Source organism: Dermacentor andersoni, chromosome 3 (assembly GCF_023375885.2).
Source record: "Dermacentor andersoni chromosome 3, qqDerAnde1_hic_scaffold, whole genome shotgun sequence".
NCBI classification, from domain to species: Eukaryota; Metazoa; Arthropoda; class Arachnida; order Ixodida; family Ixodidae; genus Dermacentor; species Dermacentor andersoni.
This window is the reverse complement of record NC_092816.1, coordinates 35,701,925-35,719,306: the sequence shown is the minus strand read 5'-3', so window position 1 is coordinate 35,719,306 and position 17,382 is coordinate 35,701,925.

The window sequence follows — 17,382 nt, the reverse complement described above, 5'->3', positions numbered from 1 at the left end:
TGGTACCAAGGGTGACCTATTGCCGCAACAGAAACTTTAAAAGACATGTTAGTGCACACAAAACTCAACCAACATCATTCCCCCGTAATAAAAGCATGTTGTCGTCCCAGGTGCAAAACCTGCAGGCACCGTCAAAGTGACATTTAAATTGAAAGCACCGCAAATAGTTATACACACGAAGTGAAAACCAGCTTTACTTGCGTAGTTCCGATGTGGTTTATATGCTTGAATTTTCCTGTTATAAGAAACAATATATCGGTGAAACGGGACAATCAATGAATGTCAAGTTAAACGGACATCGCGCGGACACAGCTAAAAAGCTTCCCGAAGGCGTCGCCAAGCATTTCAACCAACTAGGTCGTAACTTTGATGAACTTAAACTCTACGTCCTACAGTCAAATTTCCGTTCTGCGCAAGAGAGAAAAGAGAATCATACCTCATCCATAAGTTCAAAAGAATGCAACCAATAGGCATAAACGTTTGAAAGGGAGCTTTAGAATCTATTCGCTATGCTATATTTCAAGCTATTGGCAACAGCACTTAGTTATATTTCATTGGGTTGCTTAGTATCTTAGTATCTATCACACGGCCTGCTGACACACGGCGCTACCTCACATTTCTTCACAGACGTTGAATAGCACACTTTTCTCTTCAATCCTACACCCTCCCCGCTAACGCACCCTGGGTTGTTGCTTCGCCCACCCGCCCTACTCCCTCTCCCTTTATATATCTATATATATATATATATATATATATATATATATATATATATATTTACTGTGCCAAGTAAACACAGTATATATAGCTATATACAGTATATATAGTATATATCACACACAGTATATAACACAGTATATATAGCTATATATACTGTGTCGGCTTGAAAAAGACAAGTCCACTTTATCGAAACGTTGTCTCCCGCTTTCACCTGGTTCTCGTTTTACTCATCACAATGTACAAGTAGCGTCGCAAAAGTGACGGGCATTAAAAAAATCTACACAAGTGCATTGGCGAGGTTATTCCCAAAGGTCACAAATATTCACTGAGCATGAAACAAACGAGAACACTCGTATACTTCACAAACACGTTTCGCAGTAACAGTTTTGACGTAATGCAAATAACCGGAGAACTCACCGTATACCGACTCAGTGGTAAGTTAATTCTGCCGGTTAGCACAAGGCCGAGGGTCGGATGCAATGCCCTGTGAGAATCTTTTCAGGCGAAGTGTTCACTGTTGTTTTCGAGGAACGCATCCATTCTTTAACTACAATTTACAAGTACAAGGCAAACAACCGAGTTGGGCACATCTTTACCGGAAAACACCTCAGTCAACGTAAAATTGTGGCGCACCGACATGCAGTTCCTACGTGCGACGACGATGCAATCAATGGTAATGAATACGGAGGAAGGTGATGGTATGACAACGACGGTATGATGAAAATAGTATGACAAGATAGCAGGATGAAAACAGTACGACAAAGAAGAAATAACAACTACGATATGAAGGCGAAGAAGTGACGACAATGGCACAATGACGACGGCGGCACAATTACTAATACAAGACGACCATCCAGTGGCAATGTCAAAACGATGATCACGGCATGGCGACGAATAAATAACAACGATGGGAATGAACAGTCTCTCCTATTTGGCTGTATACTTTCTGAACCAGTTCCAGAGAGTGCCGTGCGCGTTGCCCCACGAGTTGACGTCGTACACGTGGAGCGCGACACGTACGCGTCTTGTGGCCCCTGCGAAAAAAGAAAGGACAAAGTGTCACAACGAATGAGCTCTACAGTCATCTACTGCGGGCAATTAAGCCTTTCCGACAAATGAACTAGTAGCAAATGAGAGAATCTTTTCGTTTACAAAATAATCGCTATCGTGGTATACTACACGGTAACAATGGAATGGAAGCAGTGAATTCTTTTTTTTTCTTTTAGAATATTCGTCCCAAGTGAAAACCGCTCGAACGAGAGCAATTTAGCTCGTTACAAGCATTTGCCAACGTGCCCTGACAATTTTTCGTGAACCTTAACTGCGCTAGGGACGAGACACCGAGGTAGAAGAAGACGGGACACCCGCCGAGGTTGCTCAGTGGCTATGGTGTGGGGCTGCTGAGCACGAGGTCGCGGGATCGAATCCCGGCCACGGCGGCTGCATTTCGATGGAGGCGAAATGCGAAAACACCCGTGTACTTGGATTTAGGTGCACGTTAAAAAACCACAGGTGGTCGAGATTTCCAGAGTCCACCACTACGGCGTGCCTCATCATTAGAAAGTGGTTTTGGCACGTAAAACCCCATAATTTAAGAAGACGGGACGAGCGCAGACTGACAACTGGTTTATTGAAATCACACAATGCCGCCCTCTTCGAACAATGCGCATGCCCAAGCGAGATCATAACCGCGTAACCATAGAACACTCCCTCGCCAAGCCCCTATCTACACCAAAAAATCAAGCTCTTGAAGAGATACACTGACGGTTCGCTGACGCACCTATCTGGGTCATGTCTTGCTATCAAGAAAGCTTCCAAGATTTCAGGTGCACTTTAGTCCTTTGCTCGTCTTCTTCTAACTCGGTGTATCGTGCCTAGCGCAGTTCAAGTTCACAACAAAATGTCTTGCCCACTAGCTGTCCCAGCACACTGTCCTTGAGTGCCCTGACGGGCATTAGGGTGGTAAACTTGTGCCTCGCCTCCTTCTGCCAACTGCCGTAACAGTTGCAATTAAAGCGAGAAATATCTACCTCCGTGCGCCGCGAATAAAATAGATCTGCGCCATGTCGTCTGCTACTAAAATCTCCCGTGATGCTCGCACTTGCTAAATTGCGAGCGCAGGAAAACCGCGAACTCGCGTTGAGCTGGTATTGCATCGAGTCGAATCGATGAGCGCAGCACAGGCGGCGCCCGCTGCGCTGTCAAATTGAGTACAACAGTGCTGCGCTGCCTGAACTAGTGCAGGAAGTGCAGCCAAATGATCGAAGTACACCAGAACGCAACGAAACGACGACGAAGGCGTGTTTGTGCTCGAGTTCATGTCCGTGCTTACATAGATCCCCTGCCAGCCCAGACCACGTCGCCTTGCGCTGTTTCAGGTTCGTACCGGTTGGCGCTGCAGCCTAAACCGGATAATCGTGCAAGACAGCAGACAGCATCCCTAATGGAGAAGGAAGAGGCATGGGAAGCTTCGTTTAAAACACACGTGTACCGCGCATCTGAAAAGCAACAACATAAATAAGTAAGCCTTCAGTGCCCACTAAAGATTCCCAGGGTAGCGAAATTATTCCAGAGCCCTCGCTATAGCGCCGTCTCATAACCCGTTTGTATATTTGGGATGCTAAACACAGTCAGTCGGTCAATCAAAGTCACCAAAGCGAGGAAAACAGGCTGAGAAATGAGCGATAAAGACGCACCATTCGCAGCAATTTTGCTTCGACAGACCAGTACGCGTCCTGGCGGGTCGTGGCTGAACACTGATAAGGCGAACAATGTTTGCGTCCGTCCGGGAAAATTGATGAGGCAGGCACCGACCTGAAGAAACGGAAGATCGATTGGGCCTGTTCCTTGCTGATGACATGCAATACAGCGCAAAGAAAGTCGAGCTCTGCTAAGTAGTTCGTGACAGATACCCAGCAACTAAAGTTATCGTACAAGAACGGTTATAGAGTGCGCTAACCCGGAGTTCGACATCAACTAAATCTAAACGCTTTTAAAACAAAAATACGCATGAAACGAGAAAGGACTCTTGACTACGAGATTTTAAAGAATAGGAAGAATGTGTAAGTCGGAGTGACAACGGAAAAAAAATGGATCAAGGAATTGAACAGTTCGGGGATGACAAGTCGCTTTGAAAGAACGGAACGTTGAAGAAGCGCTGGCAAAGAACATTTTCTATGTAGCGTAACGTGCAAATAGGTAACGTGTACTTTGTTGAACACATTCTGTCATGTCTAGCGGCTTAAAGAATAATCCACGGCCGTATAGGCAAGCGGCATAATAGTGGAGAAGTGAACTAAAGAAGGTTCACAAAATCCTCGGAAACGGCAGCGTGCGATGCGATGCGGTCTGACATTTAAAAAATCCGAAATATGGAATACAGGAGAATATAAAACGTAGAAAAAGTGGAAATGAAGAAGTACGTTGACAGCGTCTCACCAATTCCGTGCAATTACGTGAAGGATAGGGTCATAGAATTTCATGCAATTACTGGAGGGAACTGTGGCGATAGTGCCTACGAGAGCTGCAGGCAGGACCGGTAAGCGTCCAACCAGCGTAGGAGTGATGGGTAGTGCATGCATTTGCCTAAAGTTCGTCCTCCTGGCTTTGAATGGCTTCGTACGTGCCTTTGCAAAGTGATCATTTTTAAGAAAGTACAGTGGTATAAATATTTAAATAAACATTTATTAGAATTGTCTGACGGCAGGATTCGATCACCGGAATTCCAGCACAGAAGCCCGATATTGAGACCGTTACGCTACGGACGCATGGACAAGTTGAACCACTGCAATTAGCAATGATTATGCGTACTTGCAGAGTTCTATCAACTCCTGCATTAAAAGAAGTACAAATTGCTTTGAAATTTAGGCCAATTTAGTCCTAGATAAAGCGTAATAAACGAAGCCATAAGGACGTCTGAAGCTCTAAGCACGAACGTCAGATAAATTCATGTATTACCCATCATGTCCATGGTAGCTGAACGATCGCAACGCCGCAAGAATTCCCTCTATAGTAAGTGTAGGAAACTCTATGGCTAGGGTCTCGTCTCAGCCAAGCAGTAGTGAGAAATGGCTGCCTGTTCCGGAGAAGGGAGGAGGAAGGGTTTGAGGTTGATAAAAGTCAGACAACTAGTAAACCTTCTTTTTTTTCCGGTTAGCTGACGCGTCCAATGGCTTTCGCTTCACTGTAGGGAGTTCGTTAGACTGTCCTCTTGCGGGGAAACGTATGACTCTTGCAAATTAACGTATACTCGTGCGACAGATTTCGTAAGTTCGTGTAATCTGATGCGATCTGCGATTCGCCTCGGCCACCCAGTCAGTCAGTCAGTACCGTATAGCAGTACAATGCGAACTGAAGACACAAAATCTTTTGCTAACGTATTTTAACTACTTTAACAAATGTCCATATTTTACTTCTTTGTATTTTTAAAAAAATCACTGTTGCATCACCCATTATTGTACCTGTTCGTTTGCTTATTAATGCATATACTGACAGTCTGTGCTGTATTATTATCCGAGTTATATATATATGTTTCAGGGAGATTTAACAAAGATCGCGAAGCGCATATTTTGAGCACTAAATAAAGAATTACACGCAATCTGTGAGAACTTATACGCAACAGGCTACCTCTCTCTCTCTCTCTCTCTCTCTCTCTCTCTCTCTCTCTCTCTCTCTCTCTCTCTCTCTCTCTCTCTCTCTCTTCTATTTATTTTGTCTCAGAAATGTAAAAGGAGAAAAGGAAGGATAAACTACGAAACTCCGTGACGAAGTGGACGACAACAATAACGCACCAGTGCGGGAAACGGGAAGTATTTCTCTAGTGCTGTGACTTGAGGAGAAACCTATAGAAACAGGGTGGTGCGGTCTAAAGGCCTCTCAAGTGGCAGCCTGGGTGGTGCGAGTTCTTGACTGCAGTAGCGTCATCCTTCGCGCGTGCGACTAGTGATGCATTTACTGGGCTACTGTCCACCCGCTTTGGCCTTTAACGCGCGGGTGAACTTATGGGGTAGTGCGACATCACGACAAAATTAAAACGAAACCACGGGATGCGCGCAGTTTTGCGTGCTGTTGCTTTCTATTACCTACGACGAAACAAGAACTATGGCTGTTAAATGGTCTGCCTGTTACGCCAGAACGATGTCTAAGAAACAAGTGGATAAGCTAGCCAAACATGCACGAGGACCGTAATGAAAGTAATGATCAAATATTTTTTGTACGCAGCTCTGAGAGCACGCAATAATGGGAGTTTGGTGGTACGTCGCGCAATATATTTTTCTGCTATCATGGAACAACACTCGGCTTCAACAGGTTGCATCATCTAACCACCAGTACGTTAAACAAAACAGGAAACCCTGATGTATCTCTCGCCGACAATTTTTTCGTTTCACGCAGCCGCAGAGGGCTGCGTGAAGCGACTTTCGCGTACTGCTGAGGGTGTATGGGCATTCGGGTATAGAAAAGATGTGAGCGAATACGCAAGTGGTATTTTGCTGGCGCATTACAAAGCTTACCTGTTTAACTTATGATGCAACTAGTGGGAGTCCTACGGTCTTATTTTGCAATCGTGCTCGCTCCCTATTGGTAGTTGGCTCGCAGTGGTAAAAGGTGGTGGACGCGAATTAGCGTCCCACTATCTTGCTGCCCGAGTGTCTTCACGTCGTTTCTGGAGATTACGTGTCGAACAGAGGTGTCATGCGGAGCAGCCATCACACTTCTGCAACAAAATGCACGCTTGCAATATAAATTGCACACAGCTCTCTCAAACTGTGCCATTTTTGGTCGTACTGACAAACGTACTGCAGAGCTGTACCTCTCTCAACGTCGTACGAGAGGCTTAATTTATCTGCGATTGCGTCATGCCTGGCGGGACAACAGCGCCATTTCTGTACGCGTCTCATGCATGATCGAGTAATGGTTTCTTTCATCTACACACCGATATCAAAGTAATGCACGTGCGAAGTACGGTTGCAAAAATACAAGCAATAATAGTATTGCAAGCTTTCGTTACATGCGGTATTTAGCAAGCGGCCCCTTATGCTGACCCAACCGAAAGAAGTTGCCCGTCCAGAACAAAACAGCGAGGTTTCTTGGAATGGAGCAAAATGCAGTTCAAGTGGTGACTGAGTGCTTAGGTTACCGAAAAATAAATGCTGCTTGATACGCTTAATCACTGCACATGCTCCGTCGCTCGATGAGTGACAAGCGGCCTGCAAGAAAACTGATCTTGGAACATGACGACTTCCGCCTTTCCATTTCTCGCTTAACGGAGGAGATAGTTCTCTCGTGTCACCTGTAGACCCGATAAATTCTTTCGGACTTCCACCTGTTAGAAAGCTTCAAGTATCAAACACGAGGCCAACGACATAAGACACCAGAAGCGATTTGTGCATGACTAGCTGTAGAAACTCTCTCTTCTCAAGGTTGGAACCTTGTTCTACGGGGGGCCGTATTTTCAAGCTTTCCGATCAACGAGGAAAATGTGTGCACAGAAACGGAGGCTATAGCCTCCGTTTCTTTCCCGCGTATTTTCCCGCGTATACGCGGGAAAATTAGCGACAGTTTGCAAAGTAAAATAATAAAGTTTTGCTTCCAGTAACGCAGCCTATTCCTTTGTGAAATGTTTTTGCTTATTAATTTCATATGACCTTCGTATGAAGCTGAAGCTAACAAATGCCTCTCGCATTGATTTAAAAAAGATAAAGAATTTAAGCAAATAACTTTACTGTATACTAAGAACAAAGTAAAAAGATACAAAGATACACACATCATACGCAATTAGCTGGGAGTTGCTTGCGACTTGCATGAGTAGCTTCCAGTAATGATCAAACGTTCACGGTATTGCAGCGCCGCCAAGTACAGACGAAGATCAAGACAAGGCATGCGCTTCAATACCATACCTATTATATGAACTATCCCAGATGTCCACCCTTATGCAGGGCTCAAACAGCTGCGTGCACAGCAAAGTGCATAATACATCGTTGACGCGGGAAAAGAATGAGGACTTAAGAACGGAAAAATATACGTGTAGAAGCACCCTACCATTTCCATAGCGCTATGGAAAATCAGTTCTGCGGACACCCACAACGTTGTCACCTACCTAACTTCAGCAAGAACCTTCCAAGGAAAACCCTACAAGGGTGTCTCAGAAAGCTTCCGCAGCTGAAGAAAAATTCAACCTGGTCCAAGCATCGAACGCGGGGCCAAGCTTTCTGTCTGGGATACCCATGTTGGGTTTTCTTTGTAGCTACAAGATGCAGTCGGGTTGATATGAAGGAAACCTATCAGGCAACTATTCCCAATAATATCCCAAGTGGCTTCGACAGGCCGCCTCTGTTATTAGACTCACGGTCAGTTGGGCTTTGTGAATCTGTTATTCGCATACGGTTGGCGGCTTGTGAAAATCTGTTACGTCACAACACGTGATGCGCCATTCGGACTCAAAAATCAACAATTCAGTTTGTCGTATAATTATGTCTGCTATTTTATCAACGAGCATGGGCAGTCAAAAGGTAGAAACAGAGTCCGAAATCTATGATAATGTATTTCGAGTGACTATTCAACAAAATGGCTTCTCTTCATTATTCCTTCTGTGAACGTAATATTCAAAACCATCAGCTGACTATGAGGCATGCCGTAGTGGGGAGGTCTTCGGATTAATTTGGCCCCCTGGGGTTCCTTGAGGTGCACCCAATGAGCGGGACACGAGCGTGTTTGCATTCCACCCCCATCAAAATGCGGCCGCCGCGGCTGGAATCGAACCCTCGACTTCCAGCTCAGCAGCGTAACGCCATGGCAACTGGGATACCCCGGTGGGTTCTACATTCGACAACAGTCTTTCCAGAAAGTGCGTCGTTGAAAACGACGGTTTTCCTTTAAGGGAAAGAATGATTTTAAAGGAATCATTTTTTTTATCGTTACAATTACCCCAGCTTCTTGTCTAAGCTTGCAACATCACCCAGGCGACGATGTAAGAAGCGTTAAAAAACTTCCCGGACAACCTAAATTATTCTGAAGAGGATGGCGGCCGTTACGAGTCAACGACTTCGCAGGGAAAATTGGCTACCGCTTCCCGGTTTTCATCGGCAGTGATCTCTATACTGGCGCCAATGCGTGCGCTATTTACCGACCACTGTGCGTCCGTTGAGGAGCGCCGTTATAGTCCTCGCTAATGTGTTGAGTTATTGAGGCTTATCGCACCTTGTCTCGCAGGAATGGGTGCAGTTAAGAGCGCACTGACCCTCGGCCAAAGCCCGAAATGCAGCCTCCGGATTCGCTGAGCTGAACGACGACGAAGGAGCTGAAAGGTTAATTTATATGGTGTGCCCAGGGGCTTTCACTATTTATCGCCCAATTCGATCCAAGTAGTAACAATAGCGACTTCGGGAGGAACTGCCTCAATTGCTCCACGTACGGCCCCCCTGAGGGCTTGCATTGGACGAGGTGTAGTTGGAAGAGCGCTTCAACCGTGATTGCGACGTTAATTTAAAACGCCGTAATTGAGCAGCTCATCCTCGTTAGCTGCACGTCGTAAAACGCCGTCCGCATGCTTGCACCGAAGCCTACAGCTTTACTTCCAACTATCTGCGATCAAACCCTCGCTCATTCAAGTTAATGCATAAAATAGAATAAGTTATCTGGGAGCCGTGGTGCCCGCACTTCGCCGATCGAGAAATTCCTCGAATGAATGCTAAAGGTAAAAACTAAATAAAAAGAAAACTTGTTCATTCCGTTAAATCAACATTTCGGTGATCTGTAGTGTTTGTGTTGTTTGCTCCAAGCAGACTCGTTAAAGGATGAAATTCCTATCAGCGATATATTTCTCCCTTTTCAATACTATTCCCGATTCCAACTACGGCATTGGTCTCATCGTGGTAGGGCGTCGATGATGTTATTATTCCCTAACTATTGACAAGCTACATGCTTGTGAACGAGGAGACCATTATACGGGCCCAAAAACAGCAGACGGCTGCTCTTTCTCCACTTCTCTATTCGTCACACACTTCAAACAAAACGATCTGCAAATGTAATTATGAGCTTGTCGCCGTTTGTGAATCCCGCCTGCCGCGAAAATTATGACTGGTAATAATGATAACTATATTAGCCCCCATGCAGTGTTGCAAGCAGCACCACTGAACCTTTGTGACGTAGCGGTTTACAATATTCTCGCTCTCGTGTAGAAAGAGCTGGTGTGAGCATGCTAATATACGCTTCCCAAGGGGCCTCCCGTTAAACGCAGCCTCCGCGTCATGACGTCGTACTAGAGGTGCTATGCTATCACGGTCAAATTCCACCACATTTTTCGAATTCGCCGTGACGTCAACTTTGATGGGCTATCGGTGCACCAACGCCGTCGTCTCTGATCGGCTCAAAAGGTCAACATCGCGCAATTCATATGGCGAAATTCTGTATCGTCCAGGACATCACCTAAGGGTCTCCGTATCGAACGCGCACTCTAGCCCTCGCGCATGTTTTGTACGGTCCAATGTGGTGCGGCGTAGCTGTGAAACAGAGCCCAGTCAACAAATCGAGGTAAAAAAAGACAAGCTGCCCGGGACTGTACTCGTTGTAAGATGAGACGAGACGAAATAATTCGTTTCCGGTGGTCGGAATGGTCGGAAAGCTGAGGAAGAAGCATCCTCTGTTGCAGCAAAGCCACTTTTGCGGTGGCAACGAGAAAAACGATGATCAAAACAACACGCTTAGGGAATACGATGATGCAGAAATCCGAGCTTGACATGCATCCCCCGAACCACGGTACAGCCAGAGACTTCTATCTGCAAGATGTGCCACACAGAAGGGCAGTACGTGCCCAACGAGCGGACGAACAGAGGGAGTCCTGTTCTTACGGCGAGGTCAGTTGAGAGCCGGAAATGCATTTTCCCTCGAGCGCGCAGCTCTGGCGATGTTTCGCATGGGCTGCAGCTCCATATTACGCCTTGCAGCGTCTTCGTAGCATAACTTCCGCGGGAGACGACGTAATGCTTGTCATCATCCTCCTGACATTCTACTGAAGGACCTTTTTGTTTGGGTGTTTTCAGCTTTGCACACTTACGTACTCGCATGTCTTTTTGTTGCTTTTGAATGTCCTGCATTTCTTTTCTTGCTATGATATTATTATATACAAGCATTTGCTTTGAGCGGTCATGGGCAGCCATCTTCAGTGCAGAAGGTATTGCGTGGCTGCTTCTTTGCTTGCAACAAAAACAAATTAAGGTTTTAATTAGGTTTTGCGTGCGTGCGTTTGTTTGTTTGTGTGCGTGCGTGTGTGTGGGTGGGTGTGTATGTGCGTGCGTGTGTGTGTGTGCGTGTGGGAGCACGTGCGTGCATGCGTGCGTGCGCGTATGCCTGTGTGTGTAAAAAAAGTGTTAAAAAATTTTAATTATGGGGTTTTACGTGCCAAAACCACTTTCTGATTATGAGGCAAGCCGTAGTGGAGGACTCCGGAAATTTCGACCACCTGGGGTTCTTTAACGTGCACCTAAATCTAAGTACACGGGTGTTTTCGCATTTCGCCCCCATCGAAATGCGGCCGCCGTGGCCGGAAAAAAAAAAGTGTTGACAGATGCTCAGATACCAGTACCTATATCTCAGAGCAAGCGTTCTCGTTAACCGTTGCCCGCCAAGCCGAAAGCTTACCGCTCGAACGCTCTACACACACCCACAACGTCGCTGTCGACTGTGCAGCGGCCACTTGATGGAACTCGGCGGCCGTGTTTGGGTTGAAGAACCATCACTAGCTCAGCCTGATAAAAATAAAGGTAGCGCCATGCTCTAACAGGATGATCGAATGGGGTGCGATTACGTCCAGAGGCGCACTGAGCGCAAGTATCAGCTGCGGACATGCCGTCGCAAGATCACCGCGAAAGCATAAATCGATGAAACGTGGAGCCATGTTTTCGTGTTCAGATGGCACTGCGGGGCCCCGCTAGGGTGGCTTCTGTGCACGTCATTCTGTGCCGCTCCTAAGTAAATTGGTTAGGGCAGGCACCCCTCGTCCTTGTGGCGGTGGATAACTTGATCAGGCTGGTTATTGGTCATCGCGAGACTCCGACAGCGTCAAATGCCTTCTAGTGCCCAAGTTACGGTTCACTCACGCATGAAGTGGAATCAAAGCGAGAGCCAAACCAGCGATGTCGTATAGGGAACCACTGCGAACCGGCTTACCATCATTAGAGTGGCCGGATCGCATTCGAGCTATATTGAAGACGGTACGTCTCAAGTACGGGCGGTAGCTTCCATACAATACCTGAACTGTTGGTAGAAATATGAAAGGGCCTATATGTGCGTGTACGTTTGTGTAGCAGTGATTACGAATAGCGATATGTGCGTGTTTCTGCAGCCTTCGTAAACGGGATTGCAAGGACGGCACGTAGAGCTTCGTTGCTTCGAACGGAGCAGCCGTCAGTCGTAGCTCGGTCACGGCACCGTTCGGTGATGTGGTAACTTAGATTCTGTATGTGTGCATTCGCAAAATTGCATCTGCAATCAGGTGAAAAACAACGTGCCAAGCTAAGCTTGCGAATATCTTGCTATGTAAACGCGAAATCCCAAATTCCAATGTTCCAAAATGTAGTCTGAATTTGCGTTTGCGAACTCCTCAGCATGCGGTCGTCAGGTCAAGACGGCTTGCCCTGGGCAGCGAAAAAAAAAAACTTTTTTCTTTTCGCTGCGCTCACGATCTACAAACTTTTTCTATTAGTTGTTCATGCACAGTATATTTCAGTCAAGTCTTCCTACTCAGCGTTAGGATTCTTACAGTGGACACGGCACTCTGATCGGTAAAAGGTACATGGCATGTGTAGCTATCAATGCATAGCAATATTTTAGTTTTGAATCAAAGCGACTCAAGTGAAGGAAACGTGATCAGATCACCTCCACTTATACATACTCATTCTCTCTCTCTCTCTCTCTTTCTCTCTCTCTCTCTCTCTCTCTCTCTTTATTCCTCAATATGTTTGTCTTTCTATCTCATTTTCTTCCTGCGCGATGCACTTCCGCTGGTGTTTTGGCATGCTCTGCGTTTCACGAAACTCTGCTTATTCGCACTGATGCTGGCTGTCTGTGCGCTGTAGGAGGGACACGTGAGCGGTAAGTGAGAGCTGTGATATCGTGTTTGCTGGCGAGGAGGCTCACTGTCCTAAGAATAAAGGGCGCGCGAGATTCTGTTTTTACGTTACGGTCAACTGAAATTTGGGTATGGGCCAACATGAAACTTGGGGTTAGTCAACTCGAAACTTGGGGCTGGACCAACTTGAAATCTGAAGCTGGCCCACCCCCAAATTTAAAGTTGGTCAACCCTCAATTTCACTTGGCCCAGCGCTACCATAAGCTTCCCCATATATTGTCAACGGAGCCCTATTATCCCTATGGGTATTCTCTCTGATCAGCTTTTTATTGGTTTAAATCTTTCGTAATCGCTTATAAAACGGACAGTGATCTAGATTTACACCATCAAAATGATTAAATGTCTTAACCTCGCAAATTACCCATCTTTGTGCAAATAAAAGGCATTACACTTGTCGCGTGATAGAGCTGGGATACTCACCAAAGAATGCTTACGCATTAATAAACTCGAAATTTAAAGCGCATCCACAGCTGCTTACTAGTGCCCACTAGTACCTAATGCTCTGTACAACTGCACCCTTAGGCTTAAGTCCTATTACAAGCAGACATATTGCGGTACGCAGTATACAATCAGACGATATGCGTATTTGAGCGCAACTCGATCGCGTTACAAGCTAGCAGTGAAATTCTAGCCCAACCATACGCAGCGAGGCGCCCATGAGTATTTAAGGCGTAAATTTAACATCGATACACGTGTAATGTAATACATCATGTACACAGGGTCGTCAAAAAAACGGAATTTCTTCGTAGTTAACGCGCGTAAACGGAAACTGATGAGTACACTAGAAAATTCGAAATGTCAAGTTTGGACTGTAGTCTTTAAATTCAAGTTCACAGACAGAGCAGAAAAAGAATTTTATCGTGCAATCCCTATTCCGTATACTTTTGCTCAAAGGTTGCACGTGTATTTTCTCAATGGCTCTCAACTGAAGAAAACGCACAGCATACAGGTGGCCGTAAGCAAACAAAGAGGAACGTGTACTTACAGGTGAAATATTATTCCCTGCGTATCCTTAAGCCGATTTGTACAGCCGAAAGCAACGCGCAATTTCATCATGGCCTACTGAGGTGTTGCAATGTTCTAGAGAAGCATGCCACAATCATTAAATGCCATTACAACAGCAAGGCAGCAGCACACTCCGTGTTCTGCTACGATGACTGACCGCAGCGGCCCGGTATTTTTGCCCCTAGCAAGATGGCGGCGACCAGCTTCACTTTCAATGAGCCACCTCCATTCCAAAAGCTTTAGTATATAACCTTCACGGTTTTTACAGAGCGGTCCGCTCACTCGCTGGTATCCTCTCCCCAGCCGGGCATGCGCAGCGGACCGGCGTTTTTCCGAAACAAACATGGCGACCACCCGCACGAAAGCGGCGCCGGCTTGCCTTCCGGCGAAAAAGCCTCGGAGGTGTTTCAGCACTGAAGAGGACCTCTGCATCCTACGAGAAGTGTCACCAACGAGACATTTTGGCGACAATTTGAAGCGGATAACCATGATCGAAAACCTGTAGCAAGCGTGCGGAAATTTTCCCAGTAACTCCAACCTTGTTCGATAGGTAGCACAGCAAAGCGCTACGCTCGAAGCCCCCCTCGACCAAGCGAGGGATCGCTGAGCTGAAACTCTTCCTTTCGTGCGGCGCTCAGCATCTGCCGTCTCCGCCCTCCCGCTGGGCTACTCGTAACCCTCTCAAAGAGCTGCGCTATAAAGTTAGACCCAGGGCTCTATTCTTGACACGCAAGGCGGCTGTACGACCGCAGTTGTCTGCCATGCTGACTCTCGGATTGCCTGTCGATAAGTCACGTGCCTTGAAATTTGTGCCGGCAAACTGAAGTTTTGCAAAATGCAATTTTGCGTATTCGTCAAGATGACGAGACGTGACTTGGAGCTGCAAATTTTCTCAACTAAGACTTTCTTCTGGTGCTTGGCAGCTATATTGAAAGTGTGGCGCTTTGGAAAGTGAGCGGTGGCGTGCAGAAACCCCTACAATTTAGCGAATATGTGGTCGTGGTCGACGATAGCCGCCATGCCTACTTGCTGATTGGCTGAAGGAATATGCCGTGAGAAGCGTCACAGGAAAGGCCGTTTCGTAAACTTCGATTTGACGGTGCGTGACGTTGCGCTTGGAAGCCATTGCAGAGATATTCCGCCATAATTTGTGGTGCGACGAGCGAATTATGTTAATGAGCAGTCATTGGCGATAGCGGCCAAGAGGCATGTGTATTGCCGCGTTTTCTCCGTTCTTTGGGACATGGATGGATGGATGCAAAAGTTTAATGAAGGTCATGAGGTACGCGGCTCAGTGCGCTGCGGGCCGCTCCCACGTTGGGACAGTCAGGCCATGCCCGACCGCCGCATCCTGGGCACTCTGGACAGCCCATAGTTGCGCCCCAGCATCGGGGCTCTTGATAGCGGAGAGCCACTTGTACTCATTTATTTGTTCTGTGCCTCGTAACGAGGGGCAACGCCAGAGCATATGGTGTAGGCTAGCGATGTCATTGCAGTGCCTGCAAGAACTAGTGGCATAAGTGTCGGGATAAATTTTGTGGAATAAAGCGGGGCTGGGATACGAGCCTGTTTGCAATAATCTGAGGGTCAATGCCTGCGCTCTATTTAACTTCTTGTGTGGAAGGGTAAGTCTCTCCTGCCAAGATAAAAGTACTGCGCAATTTCATTGTATGCGGTCGGTTGATCTCTGTTTTCCACCACTGCGGGCCGGCGTTGGAGTTCTCCATGGTCGCGGAAAGCGAGACCTCGCGCCTTGGAGGGGGCCAGCTCGTTGAGGTTTGTGGGGTCATGAAAATATTTTGTTCATAAGGCGTGTTCATAGCATTTGCATCACTCTCGGGTGGTCCTTGCATTTTTGCTTTGGACCATCATTTTAGAGCGCAGCTCTTAGGCGCCTGTTACTGTCGGCGTCGGCGGCGTAACCGAGCGAACGAGCACAGCGAAGGATGAAAGAGCGAACGCGGAGCAGGGTATGAAAGGGGCGCGAGCCGCCAACGGCGGAGACCAAAGAGAGCGGCCCCTAGAGTGACGTGTGCGCGAGAAACTGGTGTTATGTGAACCCATAGAGTTTTTCCCTATATTACCTAGAGGGAAATCTTGCGCTGCTGCGCTGTGGTATGCATGGGAATGCCGGTATATCGTGAATTCGGATTGGCATCGTTCTCGGAGAGCCAGGCAAGCACCGTTCTGTCTTTCACAATTATTAATATTCTACTACAACAGCGCGTGAAAAGCTGTTTTAGCTTTACTAGTACACAAAAACATGTTTTGTTTAACTATGAGAAGTTGTTATTGCATGTACAATTACATGAAACGTTAAAAGTATCAGCGGGCCTAAAGTTGGAGTTCAGACGACAAGATTCGCGCTCGCTTTGAAACAGTTCATCGTCTATTCTTGCTTTTCTTCGCTTGGTCATGCATTGTAGGTGAGTAAAGATGTAATATGCGTGAATGGAAACCTTTTATGAAGATTTTACTTTAAGAACGCGTTATTTGTGTAGCGATATCTACGTTCTAGACAAAGCCTCTTACAACACGAGCCAACACAATCCTCGCAGACACATATACCCAACGTTTACAGATACATCTATAGTTTATAGATACATCTATGGATAGATCTATAGTTCGCGCTTGTTTCGATTATGATGGTTTGCGATTCTTTTGTAATCAGGTTGCATGGGCTGCACGAATTGTGTAGTACTTTCTGGAAGCCAAGCGGCACCATCGATTACGCTGGGACCTTCGCCGACTCATGTATACAAAAGCCGACGGCTTGACCTGCGGAAAAAAATTTCCACAATCGCCGGCTCTGCTACGTGTCTCTCAATCTGTTTGCCTCAATATATCGCAAAATGAAAAGACTCACAGAGCTACGCTCAAATTTCTCATAGAGAGTACCGTAATCATCGGGTAACTTTTTTAATCCCATTTATTTGATATATTGGTTGACCCTCTTAATACCTTCTGCGGCGTTTTCCAATTTCACTGCTGCATTTGTATTGCAATAAAGATTAAATACTTTTCGCATCATCAGAAGTTATGACAACAGTGACTCTTTATTTATAAAAATAAATGTACGCAAAGCCGCGCCTTGAAGTTCCCTCACGCGGTGCTAGTAAGCAGCGAAGTGAACAAGAGATGGCAGTGCCGGTGCTTGCGTCGTACAACTGGATATACAGTGTACTAGAATACCTATGGGCGCGCGCAACGCCATTGACCATTTTTGTGGTGATCCCGTGGGCGCTGCCATGTTTGATCACGTGGTGACGCGCCAGTTGCTTGCCTCAACTGCCTTCGTTGCCTCATCGTTTACAACGGTTACGTATGCCGCCGGTGCGGCTTAGCAAACCTCTGTTTCGGGAGATATAGTAGACGGTGACTGGGTGGACGACACGAAGCTTTGGCCACAGCTTCAGAGAACATGCAGAAGCGCTTTGGAAGCTGATTAAAATATGTCCAAACGGCGCGAGCAGCGTATATGGTACTTGTTTTAAAAGCGAGGCTAAATATGTATTCCAAGCTATCCAAACTTTCCG